The sequence below is a fragment of the Elephantulus edwardii genome, unplaced genomic scaffold, assembly GCF_000299155.1.
Source record: "Elephantulus edwardii isolate Elephantulus edwardi_28Jun2011 unplaced genomic scaffold, EleEdw1.0 scaffold00098, whole genome shotgun sequence".
In the NCBI taxonomy this organism is placed as follows: domain Eukaryota; kingdom Metazoa; phylum Chordata; class Mammalia; order Macroscelidea; family Macroscelididae; genus Elephantulus; species Elephantulus edwardii.
The window spans coordinates 10576119-10584574 of NW_006399848.1; the positions used below are offsets into that span (position 1 = coordinate 10576119).

General features: G+C 38.8%; 1 pseudogene; it reads right to left on the reverse strand.

The window, feature by feature from the left end:
* Positions 1 to 462: 462 nt before the first annotated feature.
* LOC102871234 lies at positions 463 to 2383 on the reverse strand (annotated as a pseudogene).
* Positions 2384 to 8456: the final 6073 nt, after the last annotated feature.

Genomic DNA, 8456 nt, shown 5'->3' on the forward strand with positions numbered 1-8456 from the left:
AGAGGATGCAGAGAAACACTGGAGTCACCAAAAAATAAGCCTGAGATGTAACCAGCTTATGAAAGTCTCTTTCCTAGCTAGTCACTTAGATTTTAATACAGGGGTTTAGAAGCCTGTTTTGGAAAACAAACAAACCAAAACCAAACAACAACAAACCCACTCTTCTATCTTGGGTATCAGGTTCCCTGCCAAAGGTAATCAACCAACAGACCAAGAGTCTAACACTCACAGGTAATATAGGAAAAATCAAACAAACAAACAAACAAACAAATTTACATTTCCTATTCGTACCTTTTATTCTGTTGGTGGTGGTGCATGAGGAAAACTGCTTTGCCCATAATTCATGTTTCGCTGTACTTCTGATACCAACTTGTTATTTGGTCACCTGGGATGCAGACCAAGCCATTTTCTTGTTAGGTCTGGTTAACTGATAACTGGCACTTACTTACCTGATGCTTTCTTTCATATAACCATTAACAAGAACTCCTATGTTGCATTGATTATGCCCCAAGAGATGAGGGGAGTGGTGGTAATTCAGATGGGCACCACTGAAAAGATTTGCCAACTTCCTGTCCCATTCTAGCCAGATTTCTTTTTTTTAAACCCTTGGGAAAGACTGAAATTCTCCACCAATTTGAGACTGCATGCAAGTCTTTACAACATTAATTGGGAAAAAACCCCCGAGAATTCCAACACGGCACCCAGTAGGCCTCCAAAGATGAAATCATTGACTATGTGGGCACTGTGAGAGTTTGCATCAGACAAAGGTGGCCTCACCTAGAAGACCAAAAACCAGGGCGTTACTTGATCCATTGCATAGAATGGTCATGAGGCCTTGATAATATTCTTTAATCTCATGGCATTTAGTGCCTGATAAGTTAGGAGCTCTGGTGGCCTAGTGTCAAGAAGCTGCACCGCAATCCTAAAGGTGTGTGGTTTGAATCCACCAGATAGATGCTCTGCTGGAGAAGGAGGGAAGGGGCAATCTCCTCCTGTGCCAGTCAGATCCAATTTGATGGTACACCAACTTAAAAACAAATAAATATTAAAAAAAGAAGCCTGATAAGTTTGCAGACTTTTTCATGATGTTTGTGGTCTTGAAGCAAAATCTGAACGTTTTCCAAATGGAGTGAAAATGGCTTGTCATCCCTTCAAGAACTGCGGCCAGGCTACAAATCGCAAACTCTGGGGTGGTGACGTGTTTGCAGAGAAGTGAGGACAGATTCTCATACAGACCAAACATCAGCACCAGCGTGGTTGCCTTCTGCATCAACGGGGGAAGAATTCCTCAATACAAGTTTCAGAACGCATCCCTCCTCCACTGAAGGACTGTGTCCCTGGTTTTGATGCCATCGAGCTGCTGTCGGAAAAGGTCCTGCTGGAAATGTGATCTCCAAGTTGTTGAAAGCTGCACAACAGCCTCGCAGGTAATGTTTCATTTGACCAATATTTGTAATGTGAGGTAATGATAGATCTTGTTTTGAAGATGTCAAGATTGGTGGCCAGGAGCTTCTGAATCCATCACGTTGCTTAAGATTTTTCTTCCTTATGAAGTATTTTAACCTGTAACACCATCAGGACCTGGTATTTGTGGGATGGTATATTTCTGTTAAGTTTCCCAATTTTTTCCATTGTTGCTGATCTTTTAGGTTGTCTCTTCTGGAATCAATTTTGATAATTGATTCCCATGGCTGCAGGCGACACAGGCTCCATGCCCTGTGGCCACCTGCCTTCAGGCCAGAGGGTGAGTAAGCCCCTTGTGATTTTTCAACTCTAGCTCTTTGTTTGTTTCATTATAATACTTTGCTTTCTCTTCCTAAGCTGTCCTTTGAATTTTTCTGTTCAAGTCCTTTAACATCTTGATTCCCCCCCCCTTTGCTTTGACTTCTCAGCGCTCTATGCAATACTCAGAGTCTCATCTGACATCTGTTTTGGTTTTTTGTCTTCCTCCATAGTTGTAATGATTTTTTTTTTTTTGCATTCTTGATATCCTCCCACAGCTCATCTAGTCTTCTCTCTTTAGTATTGAAGGCCTCAACCCTGTTTCTGAGATGGCAAGGTCAAACTTTGGTTCTTGTGGATTTAATTTTACGTTAGCTTCAGTTTGAAAAAGCATATAAGTAGTTGATTGCCAGATCCACAATCAGCACCTGGCCTAGTTTTCACAGCTGATATTGAGCTTCTCCAATAATTTTTCCACCTTTTTAACCAATCTGAGTCCTGTTTAGGTGACATCCATTTGTATAGTCACCATTTGTGTTTCTTGTAAAAGGTATTTGCAATGAATAAATCAGTGGTTGTAGAGAATTCTAATGTGCTGTTTCCAGTCTCATTTCTGTCACCAAGTCCATATTTTCCAGTTACGATCCTTCCAGTAACCCATTATGACTAATGCATCTTGCTTGTGTGTTTGATTTTTAATTGCAATAGTTGGTAGAAGTCATCTATCCTCCTCTTTGGCACTGGTTGTTGGTACATAAATTTGAATGATAGTGATAGTAATAGGTCTTCCTTGTATGTGTATGGATATTATCCTGTCACTCACACCATTCTGTTTCATGATGGATCTAGAAATGATCTTTTTAACTATGAATGTGACCCCATTTTTTTCCTCACTTTTTCATTTTCAGTATAGATTATATGATTGTCTGATTCAATATGTCCCATGCCAATCCACTCTATTTCACCAATGTCTAGTATGTTAATATTTATATATTCCATTTCTTCCTTAAAAATCTACAATCTTCCTACATTCATACTTCTCACATTCTATGTTCCAATCACTAGAGTCTGTTTGCAACTAACTCTCCCTCCTCCTTTGTGATTTCCATTGCACAGGCTCAACCTCCAGTGCCATATCTGCTAGTCTAAGTGTTTTTGAAGGACTATTACTTTGGAAGTGAATGGCCAATCCGTTTCCCTAGGCTGTCTTAATTTACGTGCTCAGCTTTAGAGCAATATTTCACTGAGAAACATTTTCTCCAAAAGAGATGACAAGAGTGTGCAGGTAACACAGGTGTTGGTCCCAGGGACCCTCCCCTTCAGACCATTTCCAGCTCCGCCGCTCCTGCACGTCCCAGGCTCTGCCCCCAACCTACTCTGACTTGATGGCTCAGGCCTCCCACCACCTTTGTCCTTCCATGTCCTCTCCAATCTCCTGTTATATTGATGTTCCTGTTGCAAGGATGGTGGGCAGTGTCCACACAGTAGGGCAATGTCCATGTGGTTGGGTGGTATTTATGAAGCTGGGTGGTCTCCACATATGGCTTATGCTCCAGAAGCCTTGTATTTAGGCAGATTTTTAGTGTGGGCAGGGGCTTGTATTATACCAGGAATGAGAAACTGAAGAAGAATGATGTTGCAGTCACAGTTAAAAAAAGATAATTTCAAGATCTATCTTTAATGTACAATGTGACAGGATACTATCCATACACAAAAATGAAGTTCTCATACTAGGACTATTACTCAAATAAATGCACTAATGACAGCCAAAGAGGAGGAAAGTAAAGATTTATGTGAACTGTTGCAGTTTGAAATTGACAAAACATGTAATCAAGGTGCATTAATAATTACCAGTGACTGGAATGCAAAGGCTGGCACTGAGGAAGAAGGAATGGCAGTCAGAAAGTATTGTCTTGGTGACAGAAATGAGGCTGAATACAAAATGATTGAATTTTTTACTTTCAATGGTTTATTCATTACAAATATTTTTATTAAAAATACAAACAACAGCTTTACACCTGAATCTCATCTGATAGACTGGAGATTAAAAGTGGAGACTCTAACTTCTTAATCAGACATCAGCTTTGATTGTGGAGAACAGGAATTGAGGGCCGAGACTGCCACCTCTTAAGCAAAGACATTGATCTCAATAGTAGAGACTGGAGATTGAGAACAGACATTCTCTTTTAAGTGAAGATGAAGATGGAATGGTATTTGGAAAGTATAGTCTTGGTGACAGGAAGGAGGCTCAGAATTATGTGATTGAATTTTACACATTCAAAGGTTTAGTCATTGAAAATATATTTTTTTAACATAACACAAAAAAGTTAATTTACACATTGATTTCACCTCATAGACTGTAGATAAATAGATTTACTCCATCTGTGGAAAGAATTGTTGAAGTAAATTGGTACCAGCAGTCAAAGCTAGGCCAGGTGCTGACAGAGGAACAGACTATCTAAAGCTTATGTGCAAGTTTAAATTGAAGGCAAAGAAAGTGATAACTAGTCCACAGGAATTAATTTTAGTCTTTCCCACCTGCATTTAAAAATAATCTCCTGTATAGGTTTGAGTTACTGAAGACTAATTATGGAAGAGCAAATGAGCTATGGGATGATATAGACAATATCATCCAAACGGAGAGCAAAGACAAGGGGGAAAAGACCAAGATGAGACTCTGAAAATCTCACTACAACATCAAGAAGTCAAAACAAATGGGATATATGCTGTAATGGAAGGAGTAATAGATTATTTCAAAGGGCAGCTTGAGAAGACAAAGTGCACACCAAGAGTTGAAGTTGAAGAATAAAGAGAAAACCATTTCTAACATTCAAAGAATTGAAAAAGAAATTTAAGCTGTAAATTGCAATACTGAGAAATTGTATGGGAAAAATGCCAGAAGCCTCAAGTGAAGATGGATGGAATACAAAGAATTACTGTACCCAAAAGAACTGATTGACATTGAAAAATTTCAGAAAGTAGCATATGAATAGAACCAATGATAAAGAAGAAATTCAAGTTCCACTGAAGTAATTTGGCAAAAAGTAAGATCCCTGGTCTCCATGGGATATTAACCGACCTGTTACAATTAACAGCCCTGGACATTCTAACTAGTCTGTGCTGGAAAGTTTGGAGGAAAGTTTCCTGATCTACTGAGTATATGAGATCTATATTTGTCCCCATTCCTAAGAAGGTGATACAGCAGAATGTGGAACTTGAAAACAATAGAATTAGTGTATTACCAAAGAAAATTTTTACTGAACACCATTCGAAAACAGAACAGTATGTTGATGTTGTTGTTATGTGCCATCAAGTTGCTTGAGACTTGTAGCAACCCTATGTACAACAGTGCTAAACTCTGCTCTGTCCTGTGCCAGTCACACTGTCTCCAACACACGCATCCTGATTACCCCAGACACTGAATCAATCCACCTCATGGAGGGCCTTCCCCTCCTGCGCTGTCCCTCCACCCTCCCAAGCATGATGTCCCTCTCCAAGGACCGGTCCCTCCTGGCAACATGTCCAAAGTATGTCAGATGAAGCCCCAGAATCCTTGCCTTCAAGGAGCATCCCGGTTTAACCCTCTTTAGGGTGAATCTGATTGCTTTCCTAGCAGTCCATGGTACCCTCAATACTCTTCTCCAACACCACAGCTCAAAGAACAGTATAGTGATTGAGAATTTCCAGAAGTTCAAACTGGGTTTAGTAAAGACTGTGACTAGAGGAATATCACTACTGATGTCAGATGGATCCTGACTGAAAGTAGAGAAATGCGTATTTCTGTTTTATCGACCATGTGAAGACATTTGACTGAGTGGATCATAACAAACTCTGGGTAACATTAAGAAGAGCAGGAGTCCCAGAACGCGTAACTGTATTCATGAGAAACATATGCTTAGACCAAGACGGTGTCCAAATAGAACAAGTTAACCCTATGTGGTTTAAAAGCAGAAGAGGTGTGCATTTGAGTTGTATCTTCTCTCCATACCTATTCAATGTGTATAATGAACATATCATTCCACAAGCTCACTTTTGGAAGAAGAATGTAGGATCAGGATCTGAGGAAAACTCATCAATATACCTGAGTTATGCAGACTACTCAATCTTGTTTGCAGGAAGTGAAGAGGACTTGAAAGACTTGCTACAGAAATCAAAGAATGTTGCTGTTGTGTGTCACTGAGTCACCTGTGACTCAAAACCACCCTTTGTACAATAGCTCTGAAGCCTGCCCTGTCCTGAGCCAGTATCTTTGATTCTGACACACCTTTAATATGGGTTGTATTTCAATATCAAGAAAAAAGTCCTCCCTGCTGGACTGATAAACATTATGATATATGAAACAAAGATTAAAGTTGTCAATCTTTCATCTTACTTAGATTCACACCCTTGGTACCAGCAGTGAGGAGATTAGGACACATAGTGCATTGCTCAAATTCTCTGTCAGAAATCTCTTCAACTTACTAAGGAGCAATGATGTCATGATAAAAACTAAGATGCTCTTGATTCAGGCCATGGCCTTTTCAATCACTTGTTATGCATCTGAGAGCTGAACAATGAATAAGGATGACAGAAGAGTTAATGCCTTTGAACTATGGGGTTGAATAAAAGCACTGGATAGCCTATGGACTGAAAAATAACAAAACAAAAAAAATATAAAAACAAACAGCCCAAATAAGACAAAACAAAAACAGACATATCTTGGGAAAAGTGCAATCATAACGCTTCTTACAGGCAAGAAAGGCAAATCTTTATCACACATATTTTGAGCATGTTGTTAGACAAGGTTTTCCCTTGAAAAGGGACATTGTACTTGGAAGCATGGTGTCAGTGAAAGAAAGACAACACTGCAGCAAAGGGTTTAAGTGTGTTGCAGATGATGGGATGGCCCAGGTTCAACTCTGTTGTTCATAAGTCACTAAGAGTCTTACTCAACTTGATGGCAGGCAGCTAACAACTAACTTGAAAATATTTTCATTTTCTATAACATTTCCCCGTAAGTATCAATTTAGTAATAAGACCTTATCTAATGTTACTTTCATTGATATATTTAAAATAATATATATATCTTAGAACATAAGTGTTATATGTATAAAACCTTCTCAAAAACTATGCAATTTTATTTCTCAAAATGACAAGTAATGGGTTACAACACCTTTAGAAAAGGATGTGATGCTTTAGACAGTGTCCCATTGCATCATTTCATCCTACCTTAAGGCTGGGGTTCTCACTAAAAAGTTAAAAAGTAAAAATGACCAGTTTTTATCACTCTATTCTGCAGGCATTATTTTATTTTTCTCTTCTTTTACTTGCAATTTATTTTAATGTAAACTTTTTCTATTTTTGAAAACTTGTGATAAAAAATGTGATTATTTACTGCAGTTTTTCAAACTTTAAAAAAATAGCAGCCAACAACTCATAATATATATTATATTAAACATTTGGATGATATTGTGCAATCTTCTTTAAATATGAATGTTTCAATATTCCTAGAATTTAATCAAATGAGTCAGGGCTTCCATGAAGATTCATGAATAAATATTAAGCTGTAGGAATGTCAATAATTCCCTGAGACCTCCTCAAATAGATTTAACTTCTTTTTCTCTAGGATATTGTAAACGCATCTTCCGTGTAAGTGGCAATTTAAAACAGACACAAGCTGAAACCAATAATGGAATTTGATATTAGAAAGGAACATGATTCTGTCATTTAAGAACAATTATAAAATGACTAATATGTATTAGGGAGTTCTGTTGCAGTAGCTCATAGGGTGTTGTATTGGTAATCAAAAGGTGGCCCTTCTCAGATGGTTTTAATAAAGCAAAAGTTCCTCTGGAAAAAGATGGGCAATATCCTTCCCTGTGTCTTAAAGTCTTTGAAAATCTATAGGAGGGTCAGCTATTAGCTATTCTCACTCAACATGGTGAGTGTGGGAGACCCACTTTTGTACAAACCACATAAGTTGGTGGTCCTGATCTTGCACCACCCTAGAGATAAGGGATGACATTAAGCTTCAGGAGAGAAATCACAGGAGGTGAGACACACCCTGCTCTGAGCAAGCCCCTTGGTGTGTTTGTGGAGAGAAGGGATTAAAATGTCCCTAAAGATACGTCCCTCCACTCTGCAGCTATGGGGCCATCCCAGGGGCCAAACAGGACAGCAGAGCTTGGGAACCATAAACAGGGGTAAGATTTTCTCAGATTTCTCAACTGGAACATTGAGATGCAAAAAAAAAAAAAAAGAGAACTGACTTGGAACCACCTAGACAAAAAACAGCCCACATGGATACCTTGCATCACACCACTCGGAGACTACATTAAGGTACGATTCCTGGAGGGCTGTGCAGAACAGAGAGAACCTGAAGGAAGCTGGGAAAGACAAATTTTCCCACAGAGGATTCTGAGTCGAGTGAGTGGTTCACCCCAGAGATTTACCATTTTAACCTGGCAACTAATCAATAATGTCATAAAGATAAGAATTACCAAAAACGTATGCAGACACAATAGAAACAGCTTAATACTTGTGAAGAAAAAGTGCACATAATGTCAAGAAATCAGTAGGAGGCAGATTCAAACACTCTGAGGAAACAAATTAAGCCTCCACACAACAAAACAGAGAATGTTGAAATACTGCAGACCCAATGAATGAACAGCCCAGAGTCAAGAAGGCAGATGATATATGTTGATATATCGAACAGCTATGAAAGAAAATGCAAATGATAAAAGAAACAATGGAAG